Source organism: Euprymna scolopes, chromosome 12, assembly GCF_053919585.1.
Source record: "Euprymna scolopes isolate OS-2025 chromosome 12, ASM5391958v1, whole genome shotgun sequence".
In the NCBI taxonomy this organism is placed as follows: domain Eukaryota; kingdom Metazoa; phylum Mollusca; class Cephalopoda; order Sepiida; family Sepiolidae; genus Euprymna; species Euprymna scolopes.
The window spans coordinates 139,749,924-139,768,892 of NC_136493.1; the positions used below are offsets into that span (position 1 = coordinate 139,749,924).

At 35.6% G+C, this 18,969-nt stretch overlaps 1 protein-coding gene and 1 pseudogene across 1 annotated transcript in view; both read left to right on the plus strand.

Moving 5' to 3' along the window:
* The window catches only part of LOC145291516 (uncharacterized), a 553,800-nt gene that overhangs the window by 439,696 nt on the left and 95,135 nt on the right, over positions 1-18,969 (plus strand). The window lies entirely within an intron of this gene.
* Positions 3,660-3,779, plus strand: LOC145291885 (5S ribosomal RNA; annotated as a pseudogene).

Here is an 18,969-nt window from a genome sequence, read left to right on the forward strand (position 1 = left end):
TTAATATAGATCCACAGAATATTGTGATAAGTGTTTCAGTGTTAACAGGTATGGTATAATAAATTATGGGGTTTATCTATTTTATTTTGACTTTCATCATATTTTGCATTGGTTTTGATATCCTCAAATTCGAAGCTATTTCTTTACAACCCTCTCTTTTTATAACCTATCATACTTTCACAAATCAGAGCCCATTTTCTGTAGGCTGTTTTTGAATCCAGTCAACGACAGGTACTTTTGCTTATATATACATATATATATATATATATATATATATATAAATATATATATATATATATATATATATATATATATTTATATATACATATATTATGTGTGTGTGCGCGAGATCGCGTGTTCCTATCGCCCGATCACTATAGATTGTCTTAATAAAGTAGTACTTTATTAACATTAATTTTCTCTTAATTATCAAGGTGATTGGCGGTTGTTTAGGGATAACATTCCTGGCAAATGGAGTCAATAGTGGCTTCAGTGCAGGGTTCGAATCCTTTTACAAGCAACAATCGTCACTTACTACACTAATGATTGCAAAAGCATGAGACACTAGTGTGTGTCGGTATAAAAAGTGATTATTTGTAAATTATATGTAGATAGAGATAAATAAAGAGAGAAATAAATTAATTTGAAAAAAATAGATTTTTTCCGAAAGAAAGGGCTAAACTGTCTGGATAGATAAAGCTCTACCCGAATAAGAGGAGCAATTTATGGAAATAATATAGGGAGAAAATAAGTAAAATTACATGAGAACTTTATTACATTATCATGTTTATAAGGATGAGTGTCTACCCCATTATTTCCGTTTCACTTTTTATAATCACCCTCATCATTATTTACATGAGAATGTAATAAAGTTCTAAAGTAACTTTTATTGTTATTTCCCTATCTTTTATATATATACTAACTGGCCGCACAGCATTGCCCGGTCGTAAAATACGCTTAAATATGATATTTTGATTAATGCAGATTTTGGTATTTATTATTATTATATCATATTGGACCCAATATATAGTAATAATTTAAAAAGTAAAAAAAAAAAAAAAATGACTCGTGCGCCACTATTGAGACTCGAAACCAAAACGTTTAGCTTACGATTTACTTTTTCCTTTGACGTTAATGCCTGACCTATGAAGACATATTTGCTGCAAGGCTAAAAATTTAAATATGAACCAGTAGCATATTCGTAATGCTGTCGTTCGACCTTAACCTGGTAAATTCGTTTTTTTTAATTTTAATATTTTTGCACCGATTTTTTCCTGGTATAAACCCAAGTATAAAGTTTTGCATATATATTAAGCTTCATGTCTGTAAATCAAGAACTGACAGAGGAGTTTGGTAGGCAAATTTTTTAAAACAAAAATATATACGCATACATAAATATATATAGAAAGAGGTTTGTGTTTACTGCAAATATTATGCACGTATAAATCATGTAGAATATCTGCATGAATATAATTACACCTAATAGTTCACTAAAGATGATTATCCTATAAGAAAACTGAAAAAAAAAAACTAGTAAGGAATTAATTAAAATGAATGTTTAAAAGAATGTGCAAATAAGCTACATCTTTTGGAGATGAATGCAATTCTACAACCCAAAATAGTATTTTCTTTTTAAATAAATAGAAAAAAGGGTTTTTAATATGAATATCAGTACACAAAAACACCAAATTTATATATATATATATATATATATATATATATATATATATATATATATATATATATACATATATATATATATATATATATATATATATATATATATATATATATATATATATATATATAAAGAAATTACAACACAAATAAGTATACTGCACCAATATTTGCACTAGAATCATATAAAATCATAGAATTGCGCCAGTAATTTCATTTTTCATGCATAAATTATTATTTTCAATTTTATGAAATACAGGGAAAAAATCACTATTGATTTTTATTATGTAGGAAGGGATTTCTTTTGGAATTTATTAAAAAAAAACTTATATTAAAAAGATATATTAAAACGACTTATATTGGAAAGCACATAGTATTCATACAACTCCTATCCTCTTGATAGGAATTGTATAAGTGCCATTTCCAATATAAGTCTTTATAATCTTTCCTATTTGCTTTCTAAGCTACTTTTTTAACTGATCAATCGCGAGTTACAAAATAAGTCATTTCTGATGATCTAAAGAAAAACCGTTATTTGCTAAGGTTAGTGGAATTGAAGCTGTTAAACATGAAATTGAAAGTCAACAATCGTCGAAAATTGACTTTTCATTTATGCTGCCTAACTTTTCAAAATTTACAAAAAGAAGGAATCTATATATCTATAAAAGTGAGAATGGGTGTGAGAGCACTTCTCAACCTATATACTTAACGAATTTTTGATCTACAGACTTGAAATTTGGTATATAGGATATTCAGATAAGTGAAAAATTATTAATCGGTGTCAATTGGTTTTTATCCGTAAAAAGGGCTGCTAAGGGGTAAAAATTAGCAAATTGATACGTGGGAGCCATTGGATTTTTAACTGTTTGTCAACTGTTTCACGACTGCAAATGTGCGGTCGAAAAACATGACAGCTTTTTTATGTGAAGAATAAGAATTTTTTTAAAACACTTCGTAAATGTCGTGTCAAGTTGGTGTTATGGTTATCATAATCAATTTTCAAGTATTTTTTTTTCACTTACGTGACGTGAACTGTTTAGAAAAAAAAAAACATAATAGTCGCAAGCTGCATGAATTAAAATATAATATTTATACTATTTTACTACCAGGCAATGCCGGGCAACCTGCTAGTAAGAAAATAAAAAACGTTTCAAATTGTAAAGTAAAGTAACGTATTGAATAAATAAAAACGATAAAGTATGTATAGATCGATATAGGAAGCAGAAAGTGAAAAAGAAAAAAAGAAAACGCCTCGTTATGGAAATAGATTTACCTCTCCATTCTCTTATTCCAGTTGAGCTACAAACAAATCCTCATTGCGAGACCAAACCTCAATGACACAACCCTCTGACATGGTTATTGCTTGGATGTCTACATTCCGCAAACTAATAAAGGTAATGTTCGAGACAGAACCTCCTCTAATCGCAATTGTTGAACTCATCTCCATTTGTGCTTACATGTCTTGTGGTAATCACCAACATTCCAGTCCAAGGACAAGCTCCTTCCAGTTAAAATGCTTACCATTGTGTCAAAAGTGCAGCACTTGTGGAAAGCCATTTTTTAAGAGTGGCTTTGGTTTAACCAGGTTCTCATCAACTCTCCTATTTCCCGCATCATCTTAAACCAAATACATGTAGGCTCACAAGTAAAAATCAAGTAATGAGAATAGATGCATATGAGGTGCCTTCAATAAGTTTCCTGACTTTTTTGTATGGGCACTTTTATTAATAGTACGCACATGAAACTTTAGTCCCATTCGAAGTAATCTCCTTCGGCTGCAGTGCACTTGTTGTACCATTACATCAACTTCTGGAAGCCCCATAAAAGTCCTCTTGTGTGAGTGTGTCAATGACCCTTGCCACAGCCTCTTTAATCTCCTCAATTGTCTCATGACAATATCCTCACCGTGCATGTTTACCTCTGTTGGGGACAGCAGCCAGACACGTCTTTTAAGGACTCTTAAGATGTCACTCAAGCCTATCATATACGGCATAATCACGTTGACACACCGGTTCCCGTCAGATCATCGAAGTTAAGCAACGTTGAGCCTGATCATTACTAAAAATGGGTGACCAATTTGGGAAGTCCAGGTGCTGTATGTAGGAGGACGTCGACACCCCCCTGCAAAAAGTTGCAAAAATCTAACGTCGTCATGTCCCTTAATGGGGATATACATACGACTGGGGACCGCTTGTGAATTTCATACTCCCATGAAACTTCCTCCTTCGGAGGAAGCCGGTTAAACCCTGAATAGGGTTGGTGCTAACTGCACACACTCAAGCTTATCCATTCAAACATGGACCTTGCTATGTAGTACACGAACGTACCCCGTGACATCCTCATTATCATCACATTCGGCCTAACATTAGTTATACATACTGACATGAGTTGGACGGCTTTAAAAACTGACTTTCAAAGTACTCTATTTATCTTTATTTTCCCCTGTTCAATATCTAGTGACTCAAGAACTCTGATCCATTCTTTCAACGTGGCCATGCCACCATACAGTCAAGTGTCCTATTCTGTTTACATATCCACTGCATCATTCTCATATAATTTCTCTTCATATCTCATTAACAAAAACATATGTACAAAACGTGTAGATGTTGCATAACGGGTATATGCATAAACGAATTCTAGTAGCTTACGTATAGGATAGTGTGTATATATAAAAACGTTGTCAAATAACAGTGGCTGCTTTTGTAAACATGTTCATAGTAATATAGACACCAAGCGTGTTTTTGTAAATGTATGTACAGTAAAGTCGATTTATTGTTAATGCGTTTATGTGTGATATATAACATATACACAATAGCCAATATCGTTCAATAACGGACTAATAACTTCAGTTTCATACTGGTTTTGGTGGTTGGTACCTGGTTGAAACTGGCTTGAATTGATGAACAAGAAATACTTCCATCCGAAAGGAACACTATGAAGCTTTGTTATATTTTGTATAACTTTATTTCTTTGATCTTTCTTGTTTGCAACATTCCTCTTGGTTTCTAAATTTTCTAAATTGCGTGCATTAAAGCTTCCATGGATGTAAAAGTAATGACCAATCACCGAACCGATCCTTGGTAAACTAACTGACTAACTTACTTCCCCGATTGTTTATATAAATTAATCATAACCGTCTCTTTGTTGTTTACGTACTTTACGTAAACAGTTCAATCTTATTGTCAATTGTAGATATTTATATATTGTTAAATGAAATTCCAATTCCTTTGTTATCAGAAACTCTATAAATATTTGCTTGCAACTCTAGAATGCTTGACTTATTAGTAAATTCCAAATCTGTTATTGTTTCAAATATCTATTTTTTAACATAGCTTATGAAATATTTTATATTTCAGTACCATTGTACATGAGTTTGACCGTCCATCTATACCTGTAGTTTCATGGAAACACTGGAAATCTAGCTGGCAGCGCTCTAATATACAACACATACCCATTATATCATTTTCATATCATTTCCCTACAAGCAACTGATGTCCTCAATTATTACTTGTATACATTATCACACTGTGAACCCCTGATAGAGATCTCCCAAAACACATACTTAAGTCATTTGTTGACATTTATGCTGATGACACTACTATCTATGGCAACACATTAAAGGCCATAAATCACCACGTTCTCTCTCGTCTGATGTTGAGTGCAAGCTCCTGTCTTTGCATCATCAACGCTCTGATTCCAATCTGGCATCAACTGAAATGGAGGGCTCTCATCTTGGAGAAGCCTCACGTTTTGACAAACTTCTGAGTTTTACTTTTACTCCTGATCTGAAATGGAACATGTACATCAAACCTAATGCCAACGTCTCAGGAAAAATGGTGGGATCGTTCTACCGCTCCAGTAGATATCTCACTGCTAATGCAATTCTCTACTTATATAAAAGCCAGGTACGTCTAAGGATGGAGTATTGTTGCCATATCTGGGTAGGAGCTGCTAGAAGCAGCTTATCTTGCCTTGACAGAGTACAAAATAGATTTTGTAGCTTAGTGAGAGATGCCCTTTTCTTTTCCCTGCAACCTCTTTCCCACAGAAGGAACATTGCGAGCCTGATTTTGTTTTATTGCTATTTTCATGGCAAGTGCTCGTCTGAGCTCTAATCTCTGATCCGCCCTCGCAACTCGGCTAGCTGAAACCACTATCAATAATTTCCCCCACTCTTTATCTGTGCCTAAAACTAAACGTAGATTCAATGAACAAAGCTTCTTTCTTAGAAGTGCACGCTTGTGGAACTCTCTTCCGTTTGCCTGTTTTCTAGCTGACTACAACTTGATTGTCTTTAAATCCAACATAAACAAATTCTTGATGAACCGCTCCCTTAAGTAATCCAATCTACCAAATTTCCATTACTAACGATTAGTACAATATTATCCCATTGATTACTGTAAACTCAATAACCCTTATCCTCAAGTAGCCGCCGGGCCTTGATAATTGGTGACATCTATGTAAAAAAAAAAGATTTTTCTCTTGGTCGACAATGGTAACGCTCTGTTGGTTAGTAATGGCAGAAATTCGCTGAACTTCATCAAGTACACTAGCTCCTGCTCGACACTTTGCTATAATGGTGTCACCCAGGTAAAAAAAAGTATCTGACAAACTCCACATGCGAGTTCTCATCCATCTCCATTGTCTTACACATTTTGCACATAAATTTGTTATTCTCTCTTTTAACGTACGTCACGACTAAATCCAATCATCCATCTCAATTACTTTTAGTAAAAAAACGAAAACAAAAAAAAAACAACGTTTAGTTTTAATCAGCCAAGTGTAGTGAACCATTTCAACCCTGACGAGTTTAATCTTCAATATTTGGAATTATAATTTTCTTGGGAACTACTGAACAGGTGTCACTTGCTTAACGTTGGAGTTTTCTATTCTTCAGGGATAAAACGGAAACAAATATGCAGCTCATTGCTTCGGGTACCAATTCCGTAGAATTCAGATGATGCTGTCTCTGCATTTCTTGAAATCAACGCAAGAATTTGATTGAAACGGAATTCATTTAGAGAATTGCGACAAGAAGGTTCAATAGGTTCAAACCTCATGTGACATTTATAAGATTCGACCCAAAAATGACAGATTTGAAAAGATGCGATATAAAGGTTATTTCCATTTTATATTCAAGAAAATTCTCAAACCGAAATAGAAGAGGTGAAACTGATGAATAGAAATAACTAAAAGAAGGTTCGGTTTTATTCTCCAAACAGAACAGTTTTGTAATATTTTTATGTCTCAATACAAAAATTAAAATCAACTCTTTTTTTTAATTAATTTATATTGGATAAATTCAGTTTCAGCATAAATCGTGTTTCTTATTTTATTTTATTTTATTTTTTATGCAGGTTTTCTAATGTTTTCATAAACTCTCACTCATTATCGATGGTCTGACTTTGGCATATCTTGCTTGCTTGGACCTCATGTGTGACGTCATTTTTTGGTGACTAGGCCTTGTATTTACAAAAGTCACGGGATAGGAGCATAAGTATGTAAGAACATGAACGAGCAAGAGTATAAACGAAGTGAATAGCACGAAAGAAGAAGTGAAGCTTCTGTGCCAAAGAGTTTGACAGAGTATGAAGAGACTAAATTGCTGAGCAAGAGTATGGGACTGGAGTGGCAGAGTTCGTGAGAATGTGAGTAAGAAGCAAATGGATATTTCTTTTTAATTTTCTTATTTTGTTCAAGCTGAAGATGAGGCATCTGCTGGATATCATACATTCACTTGCTATCTCATACATTCTAACCTAAAGAACTTTTTTTTTAAATTCTATCCGTCCCTTTAAGTGTACTTGTTTGAATCTCTCTTGCACTTGGTTCACCGGGTATATTTGCCAGGTAGTTTTTAAAATTCTTTTTCATGAGTCCAGTTGTTCCTATAATTACTGTAATGATAGAAATCTTCCTAAGATTCCAATTTCTCTTCATGTCGTACATAAAATGTTGGTATTTCGTTATTCTTTTCTCTCTCAGCTCTGTTTAACCCAACATCAATTGGAACACTAACTTCCACTAAGGTTGCTTCTTTCTCCTTCTTGGCGCATATCACTATGTCATGTTTAATTGCTCCGTTTCCTAGATATGTAGCTTATATAAATAGGTTTATGTATTGGTAAAATAAATAAAATATTAGACTATGAAATCTAGCAAAATTGTTGTGTGTGTGTGTGTGTGTGTGTGTGTGTGTGTGTGTGTAATATTTTTCAGTATCCAGATACATGTTTCATCTTAATCAGGAATTATCAGCGGGGCGATGTATATCTGTACCACTTGCCTTAGGATTCAAATCCTGGTCTGAAGTCATCTTTAATTTCCATCCAACAGCTTTTCCCTACGATGGCTATACTACGATAAGAAATATGCCTATATTCATCAAATGAACACAATTTCTGTAGAATGTTAAAAATCCCGAACTGACGTCACCTTTCAGCTTATATATTACAAATACCGCAAGTAAATAATAATAATAATAATAATAATAATAATAATAATAATAATAATAATAATATTAACAGAAATCAGTTTCTATTGCGTGTTTGTTGGATTCGCATCTGTAATTCCATTCAGTTTTTTGTTATTTATTTTTAGTGGCAGGTTCTGTTGTTGTGGCTGTTTTATCACCCTCCCTCCATTGGAATAGTGGTAACATGATGTTTTTCTCTCTCTCTCTCTCTCTCTCTCTCTCTCTCCCTCTCTCTCTCTTTCTCTCTCTCTCTCTCTCTCTCTCTCTCTCTCTCTCTAAATCAATCAATCAATCAATCAATCAATCTAACTTGTGTCACTAATTAGCCTATTGATGATTCACCGTCCAAAACTATTTTAATGCAATTGATATCTGCTAAATTATAGATTACACACAAAAAAGCAGGAAGCCGTGTGCGGTGCGGTGCGGAGCGGAGTGGGTGGCGTAAAGGACTTGTCAGTGAAGAGCAATTGGTCTGATTGTTTAAAAACACCAGTCGCCAAACAGCTCATCTTAATATGTAACAAAACCGTCAAATAGTTTGGCCTAAAGCAGAGTCGATTCAATTGTGGATTAATTGGTTTCTGAATTGGCGTTTAACATTTAAAAAATTGCTTTTATATATAAAATCGCACAGAGACTAGAGACGAATAGTGATACGCTGGGAGATTAGAGACGGGTAAATGGAGAGACAAATACAGAAAGAGCACATTTATACGAGGGGCGTTCAACAAGTAATGCCTTAACCCTCTCTTCATAGCAGTAGAGCAACGAAACTTGTTACAGGTATTAATCTTTCTGTACATGAGAACCACCAAAAGTTACGTATTTCTTCCATCTTTTTATATAGCTCTCGCAACGCTTTTTGTAGAAAAGCCCAGATTGGTCCTTTTACAATAAGATAAGTCGGAAATCAAAGCTCTATCATCTGAGAAGCGCGTTCTTTTTAAAAGCAACTTTATAGCTAGGAAAAAGGTGAAATTCAAAGGAAACAAGAGAGGAAGGATTTTATGGTTACACATCCACACTTCTGATCTGGCGAAATGCCTGTTCTAGACTCGAGCGTTGGTTTACCTTTTTTTCTGATTTTGCTCGGCCTTTTGATTCTGATAGTTTCTCTTAATTTCCTCAAAGGTGAAGAATAATAGGCTTCTGCAATTGTGATACCCTTTGCTAGGAAATCTGTCATCACTATTTCGTCCTGATCCAAGAAGACGCTGAGCATGACCTTGTCAACAGGAGGTGTGGCTTAATACTCATCTTCATAAAAAACAAAATTTTATTCTTTTCTCTTTATAAATATACCATTCGTTCTCTTACATTATTAATAGCTTTTTTGTAGCCAGACTATTTAAAGTTATGTTATTATGTGAAGACGATTTATGAAATGACGTGGAAAAAATTCTGAATTTTTCAGATGACGGAATAGCTCGGCTGATTTTTATGAACTTTCACATAAATGTACTTCATGTATCTAGCAGCAGCAGATTCTTAGATAGGTTACATATCGGAATGTCTTCGATAAGTATCGATAATCGAAAAAATCCGATGAAAGAAAGAACAAGCGATTTTGACCAAAATTAACACCTTAAACAGCCTAACATCACAAGTGCATTTCAAAAGTTTTTATTATTTATATTTGACTTTTTCATTTTAAACTTAAATTCAAGGCATTATCACCGCACAAGCAGAAAGGCCAGACATATAAAATCAACAGTAGATTATCTGATATCATGCGTTCAAATTGAATGTTTCTGCTTAGATCACAATTGAAGAATAATAGTGGACTTTTCCATTTCAAACTTTAATTCAAGCCATCATCATCATCATCATCATCATCATCTATAAAATGGTTTTATAAAACCATTAGTAGGTTCTCTACAGTGCAATGTAGATTACAATATATTCTGCATTAAGTCATCGCAGGAAAGTATGTGAAGCTTGCTTCCAGTGCACTGCGATGTGTCCCCAACTAGAGCAGGCATTCAATCAATTTGATTGAAAAAGGGACAATTGTATCGATTTCGATGGCTATAAATATATGGGAGTTGAAACATTCATTGATCATTATTCAATCTCGGGCAACGTCGAGTCTCCTGGTAGTTAGTTAATATCTATACTCCTATACATTTATTTATTTATTTTTTGTGTGTATTCATATTCGTATTAAAAACACTTTTTTTATTTAAAAAGAAAATACAACGTTGTTATATATTGGTCATGGAATTGCATTTATCTACAAAAGATCTAGCTAATTTGCATATTTTTTCAACATTCATTTTAGTTAATTCTCTATTAGTTTTTTTTCTCGTTTTTTTATGGGATGATCATCTTTAGTTAACTATAACGTGCAATTATATTCATGCAGATATTCTACATGATTTATACTTGCGAAATATTTGCGTAAAAGGGTATAGTAAATACAAAATGCTTTGTATATATATTTATGTATGCGTATATAATATATATATATATATATATATATATATATATTATATATATTTGTTTAAAAAATTTTACCTACCAAACTCCTCTGTCAGATTTTGATCTACAGACATTAAACTTAATATATAGAGTATTCAAACCCATTCGAAACTTTATATTTGGGTTTTAGTCGAGGAAAATCGGTGAAAAAGTGTGAAAATCAAAAAAAAAAAAATGAAATTTGCCGGGTGAAGATCAAACAACGTTATTACGAATATGCACGCTTAACGTAATAGCATTGGTCATGTTTTCATTTTAGCCTTGCAACAAAATTGTCTTCATAGCTCATTCATTACGACGTGACTACCCCCGACAAACTCGACAAGCAACTAAGTCTCACCCCTTTACAGTAGAGATCCCTAGGTGTAAGAAAGCCGTTTACTCCAATAGTTTCTTCCCCAGAACTGCAAGTCTTTGGAACTCCCTTCCGGGATGCTGCTTTCCCAACTGTACTGACATGCAGAAGTTCAAGTGTAATGTGAACAAACATGTTGATACTCATCTTCCTTCATAATGCCCCTGCAAATTATGTCCCCGATCGTAGCCCCCTACTTCAAAGTGGCACTGTGCCTTGTTTGGGGTGAAAATTGATTAAAAATAAAAAGCTCCGGCATTAACGACAAAGAAAAAAAGTAAATCCTAAGCTAAATGTTTTGGTTTCAATTCTCGGTGGTGGCACACGAGTCATTTTTTTTTTAACTTTTTAAACCATTACTATGTATTGGGTCCAATGTAATATCATAATAAATGCGAAATCTGCATTAATGAAAATATATTTAAGCGTATTTTACGACCGAGCAATGCCGGATGGCTTGCTAATAAACTATATATAGAGAGAGTAATAATATGTAGTAATAAATAGTGATGTATAGTGATAAGTAGTACGATTGTACATATAAAAATAAAATAAAAAAGTTTAATGCTCCCAAAATCATACTGGGATTGTCTGCAGAACTTTATACACTATTCGTGGCGTAATGAACAAATTACCTGCTTATATTCAGTTGTAAGCCACACTCTTCTGAAGGTTGAAGTTTCAATTTTCATTGCAGGCGACACTCAAAATACAATTGCGAATAACTGAGGGTTGCTATTCAGTCATGGGTGATGACACGAGAGAATGCTACCCTTATTGATTAAATCAAATGTTCCATTTGAAATTCCATGCAGATTCCCGAGTTCGACAGAAAGATTACCAAGTTTAACAGAAAGATTATCGAATTGAACAAATTATACTTGAATAATATCGGCGGTTACATCGACCGAAACATTGTGAAAGCAACACTCGATGAGAATAATAGTTTGAAGAATTCAAATAGTATGGAAAACAATTGTTTTAAGATCAATTTCTTTTTAAAGGAGTTTTTTAAGGAGTTCAACAAAAAAGCCAAATGTATTTACAAATTAAAACATCTTAAGCATCTTTACAATTTCAGCAGAGAAATCAACGTTTTCTCTGGTGAGCAATTTTAAATAGTTTTATAGAAAAAAAAACGCTATTTTGACTAATAGCCTGCGAAAAAAAAAATGTCCGAAATCACCTGGTAAATCCAAATTGCGAAATATGAAAGGTCGGGCATATGAAACGAAACATGAGAGCCGGCTATTGAAAGAGAATCGTTTATGTAACTGGAATTTGAATAAAAATAATAAAATAAATAAATAAATAAACCAATAAAATCGACTTTTTTTGCGCGTTGAGAAGTATTTATTACATAAATCTTTCTTTTTTTTTTTGTATTTCTTTACGACCTGCCCCAGCGTAGTATAAACACCCCCAACCTCCCCATGGTAAGAACTGCTTTCGGAATAAACATCCCCAACCTCGAAAGCCGTACTTAACATGAGAAGGTTGGCGGTATTTATTCCGAAAGCCGTTCTTAACATGGGGAGGATGGGGTGTTTATCCTACGCTTGGGCATGTCGTAAAAAATACCAATAAATGTTATCAAAGGCCAGATAAGTTACTCTTCTACCTATTTTTTTTTTACGGAAATATTTTGTATTTTACGAGAAGTTGAAGAAAACAAATAAAACATTGCGGCTAGGTTAAAAAAAAGTTAATGTTAAATGCTTCACTTCGATAAATTCATATGCCTGACGTTTCATATTTCATAATTTTAATTTACCAGGTTATTTCGGCCATTAATTTTTTCGCACTCTATTAGTCAAATTAGCCGAAAAAAATCGAAAGGTTTTTTTGAGGATATTTATGAAAAGAGAAGTTGTTCTTAATTAAATATTGATAGTTGTCATTTTCATAAGGATTACGTCATTGTATCGATCGGTCTATTTTCAGTGGTATTTTCTTGGTCGCAAAAAATAAAGGGTTTTGTTTGATATTCTTAGAAATTTGGGGAGTTGTATTTTTCCTAAATTAAATATCGACCTTGTGTCTTATTCTTCACTCGTAGGGAGGCAAGTGAATAGGGACTAAAGTTATTATAATTTTGACAGTATTTTTGGCGAAGCAAAACATATACTTTTCTCTTATTGTTCAATATTGGTTGAGTAAACCCACTAGTATATAAATTGGTTAGATGGAAATAACAGGGAATGAAAGTTCAATCAGGGTCTACTTAAAAAAACTTGAGGTTACAATTGCTAGACTGTGTGAATTGATGGAAAGGGATGTGACGTCATATGTCTCCAAGAAAGGGTGAGAGAGAGGTTTGCAGTTTCTTAAAAACATCACATGTGAACATGTTAAGTTAAAAATGTTCTGATAAGATATGATTAAACAGTTATTATCAATCTATGTTCGCTCCGCTGCACGAGTCAGTGAATTAGGACGGAGATCAAACCAATGTTAAATCATCTCTGTTTCCCAACAGTTTTGTCTTGAGTGTGCCCTTTTTGAAGTATGAAAGAACTTATTTGCCGACGACATTCCTTCCGGTCAGGCAGAACCACTGAAAGGCTGCATACAAGGAAAATATGGAACGACCAAGAATTTTTTTCTGTACTAGCTTAGTGAAGCGTAAATTCTTCTCGACTGACGGAATTTCATTCCTCACCATGTAGTTGCCCTTCTTGGATAGTTGTATTTCCAACATTAAAAAAAAAACCCTTTGTTTAACTTTGATTCCGTTGGGAGTAGATAGAATAACACATAATTAATAAATCCTCTTCCTCCAATGTAAGATTCTTCTTTTTAGGCGATTCCATATGAATGCTTTGAAACCTTTGGTAGAAAGAAGAAAAAAAAACGACAAAGAACTATTTTTTTAATTTAAGTTGAGGATCAGTTTCATATATGAATTTAACGTTAAGTGTTTCCTATTTCTATGCTATTTTTTTTACCACTGACTCCAACACCGATGGGAAACCCCACAAAAGTACAGCGATTGCTTAAACCATTGGTACTCTCAAATTATTTAACTCCAATAACAAATTAGATTAGATTTTTGAACTTTCATGTGTTTTTTTAACAATTGTTTCCTTCATGTAATATTGTAACATCAAAATGCAACATTACCACATATATAAAAACTAGAATCGCAACCAAAACAGCGCATACTTACAACAAGTAAAAATATAAATTACGAAATTATATTAAGTCAAAACTAAATAAACCTTTAGTATTATAATAATAGTTTCATAAATTAACAAATTAATATAGGAAGACAAATTTATCTTACAAAGCGGGCAAATAGTAGTTTTTTTATGGGTTTAATCAATAGCGACTAATAGAAACGAGAGGGTGATTTCTTTATAGAAATCTCTCCAGACAAGGCATAAAACCACTTTATGTAAGGAGCTAAATATACGACTTCAAGTTCACAAACTAGCCAACGGCATGTGCTATATTGACCCAGAAAATGGCAATTCTTTTCCCATTGTCAGAAACACAGCTCGTGAAATATGATGACTAAAGGACAAAATAAGAGAAGCAAGGGTTAGGAGGCTGCCATACCTTTTTCACAGAAAAATTCTGGGAAGTAGGTGTGGCCTATTTTTATTTTCCCATAGTAAAATGCCTATTAAAGTGGCAAAGTTTATACAGAATATAGCTGTATGTCTATAAAAGTGAGAATGTGTGCGTGAAGACACTCTCAACCCATATACTCAACGAATTTTTTATCTACAGATTTGCAATAAGGTATATAGGATAATCAAATATGTGGAAAACTTTGTAATCAGATTTCCTCCGGAAAAAAAGGGCTACTAAGGGTTCACAATTGAAAAATTGGTACTTGGAAGTCATCGGATGTTTATCTGTTTCGACTGTTTCACGAATGGGCATGCACGTCCGTAAAACATGACAGCTTCTTCATGTTAAGTATAAAAGGGTTTTTTTTTTTTTTTTATTATATTTTCACCCCAAACAAGGAACATTGCCACTTTGGTGTAGGGGGCTACTATCAGGGGAAACATCTACTGGGGCACTATGTAGGGATTAGGGCAGCGAGATGTTGGTTCACGTTGCACTTGAACTTATGCATGTCAGTACAGTTGGGGAAGCAGTGACCTGGAATGGAATTCCAAAGTCTAGCAGTTCTGGGGAAGAAACTACTGGAGTAGAACGATCTTTTACATCTAGGGATCTCTACAGTGTGGGGGTGGGATTTTGCAGCTTGTCGGGTTTGTCGAGGGTGTTCACGTCGTGGGGGCACAAGTGCTTGCAGTTCTTCAGAGCATTCACCATTATAATACTTGTAGAACAGGCAGAGGGATGCAACGTTTCGACGATGGGACAGAGGCTGAAGTTTTGATGCCAGTTTAGGGCCTATCAGATTTGCGACTCTCTTTTGAACCCTGTCAAGGAAAGAGAGACTAGTAGCCGATGCACCGGCCCAAATATGACAGCAATACTCCATACATGGGCGAATAGTGGCCTTATAGAGGTACAGGATACTTTCGGGTGTTAGAAGTTTTCTAGCACGGTAGAGAGAGCCCACCTTCCTCGCAGCGGCCCTGGCAATGCCCTCGATGTAATTGTTCCAGCTCATGTTTCCTGTGAACGTTAGGCCAAGGAGCTTGAAAGACGTACTCTCAGCTAAAGAGTTGTTGGCCATTGCTATAGGTGGTAGAGAAGGTTTCCTGTAATTATTGAATGAAACCAGTTTTGTCTTGGTGGCATTGAACGTTACCATCCATTTTTGTCCCCATTCCACTACTGATTTGAGGTCATCCTCCAGTGTTTCTGCCATTACTTTAGATATATGTTCATTTGTTTTCCTGTCGTGCCTGCTATAGAGTGTGGTGTCATCAGCATATATACCCATCTCAGAGGCAATTTTATCGGGGAGGTCATTTATGAATATCAGGAACAGCAGAGGACCAAAGATAGATCCCTGGGGCACTCCGGCATTTATATCATATTGTTTAGACGTACGACCGTCGAGGACAACCTGGATTTTTCTCTTATCTAAGAAGGATTTAATTATGTTAAGTATTCTACCAGTGATACCGTAAGATCTAATCTTCCTGAGGAGACCCTCATGCCATACCCTGTCAAAAGCCTTAGATATATCTAGAGCTACCGCTCTGCCCTCTCCCGCTTTGTCCAGTGAATGGTATATGCGTTCAGAGATTACAGTGAGGATGTCTGCCGTGGAACGGGCTTGTCTAAATCCATATTGATGGTCGGTCAGAAGTTTAGCATCTGTAAGGTGCTGGACTAGAGCATGGTTAATTAAGGTCTCAAATATTTTGGCAAAAAGTGGGAGGAGGCTAATAGGGCGATAATTTAATGGGTCAGTTCTTTCGCCAGAATTCTTGAATGCTGGTACCACAGAAGCAGTTTTCCAGCAGCTCGGAAAGCAAGATTCATTAAGGCATTTGTTGTAGAGTTTGGAGAGAACTGGAGCTACTTCGGCTGAGCACTTTTTTAATAGCACAGCTGGGATGAGGTCGGGTCCACATGCTTTGGAAGTGTCAAGGTTTTTTATGATAGCATGCACCTGAGCAGGGGTGATTTCCAGATCGTCTAGCTTGGCGTCTGTCCGCATAGGAAAGTCAGGTAGGGGGTGGTTTAAAGGGTCCAGTGTAGAGTTGGAGGCAAACCGACTGGCAAGCATGTTAGCCTTCTCGGTTGCTGAGCAAAGAACCTCGTGATTGTTGGTTAGTGGGGGAATCGTTGATTGCCCATTATTTACTACACTGTTGTAGATTTTCCAGAAGTCACGAGTTCCTAATTTTTGTGCTTCGATGCGTTTTTTAGTGGTTTCCGTAAATTCCCTCTTAGCTGTCGCTATTTCTTTCTTAACGTTACTTCTAGCTTCTATGTACTTTTGTCTGTTTGAACTGGACTTATGTCGGTTAAACCTTCGGAATGCATGCTGCCTTTGAGCAATGGCAGTTGCGCAAGTCGAAGTAAACCATTGGGGAGAGTGGGGCTTGCTATAGAATTTCCGCATGGGAACATGCGCTTCGATTGCAGTTTTGAACCATTCAGTGGTCTCAGTTGCACACTGTTCAGCAGGAAGAGAAAAAATATTTCCCCATGGGGCGTCTCTGATAAGATCTCTGATAGCTTCCCAGTCAGCCTTTTTATAATATCTGGTTGTTTTGAGCACTGGCTCTTCAGTTTTGGGTCTAGAGTTTAGGGCGATTTCAACCATTATTACCGCATGATCAGCGTTCCCAAGTGGGCTGTCGGATTTCGTTACACAATCATCAGGAATTGTGGTCAAAAACAGATCTAATAGTGATGCGTGTTGTTCTTCCTGATCAGGGAAGCGGGTTGGAAAAGTAACAATTTGCGATAGGGAGTGAGATACAGAGAAGCTATGAGTTGCGCTGCCTGCTGCATCTGTATAAGTAGAGAATCCAAGCCAGTTTTTGTGATGGACATTAAAGTCACCAAATACATGTACTTGGGCGCTAGTGTCGAAGGAGAGTGCTGTGTCTATGCTGTCAGATACTTTGTTTATTATGGTGCAGTCTTGGGTCGAAGGAGAGCGGTAGAGAAAGTAAAAGTAGCTAATGTTGTGTTGCATGATTAGTCTAAAGCACATAAAGGCTTGATCATCCGTTTCTAGGTTTGTCTCTCTAGTCAGGGAAAGGGTATTACGAATGTAAACTCCAAGTCCGTGCATATGTCTGTCAGAGTCCTTACGGCAGAGTGGGAGATATCCAGGCATGTTAAAGTAGTTAGAGGGGATGGAGGAGTGTAGGTTAGTCTCACTTAGTGCTAAGATATCCGGGGCATTTGTTAGGAGAAATGCTTCAACATCAGCTAAATTAGTTCTAAGCCCACGGATATTTGTGAATGCAAGCCTCAAGGGAGGAGGCAAGTTGAATTTGTTTGACCCTAAGCCTGGTTTAAGCTTATTTTTAGATTGTACTGTCATCATGTTTTTTAACGAGTTTCAGTTGGGTTAGGGGAAGCCGAGCAGGAGGTTATGCAGAATATCACACATGCATCACAAGTAGACCATCAGCTGACCCACCATCAACTAGGACTGTGGCCTCAGGAAAGCCCACCGGGGATGAGTGCAGGGTCCCTTTCCATGCGCGCCATGGCACTGCAAACATCCCGATATTATTCAACTGTTGATGGAGCAGCCGCTCTAAGCGCTACCAAAGAGTTAGGGCTCCTGTACTACCAGTCGGAAACAGCAGCCAGTAACTGTCAATCCGGTACCCTCAACCCATCAGAGGAAGGTCAACCCAATCTAATTGCTCAGGCATATGTGGTACTCAAGCATTCTCAAATGCCCAGCTTTAGGGGTGGGGTGTGTCGGGAGTGGGGGAAACGGCGTTCATTGCCCTAGACAAGAAACAAGATCTACCAATGGGTGTTTCTGTCGAATCACTGATAGTATCTCTGCGCCTGACTAATAAATGAATGAAAACACTTTGCAAAATCGTGTTAAGCTGGTCTATTGGTTATAGTACTTGAATCACTGTCGTTAGGTCTGGGTTTCGATCTCAGCAAGAGAATGTTTTTGTGTGCTTTACTGACAAGAAGTAAACTGTTTAGAAAAAACTATACTCGCATACATATGTCTGATTTTCTGTATTAATTAAAATATAATATTTATGCATATTTTATGACCGGGCAACGCCAGGCGGCCTGCTAGTATATATATATATATATATATATATATATATATATATATATATATATATATATATATAATCATAACAGATCTTATTTTTCCTAAATGTTATCTAATTTTTTTTACTTCCATTCAACTGAAACAAGACACGCACCACCACTGAAATATAAGGGGCTACTAAGTAATAAGTAATTTATAGGAGCATCCTAAATATGAAGTTGTGCAGCAAGATGTTTGTTCACATTATATTTACATTTCTGCAGGTTGATACAGTGAGAGAAACGGGGAGCAGGGAGAGAGTTCCAAAGGCAAGTGGGAATGGAG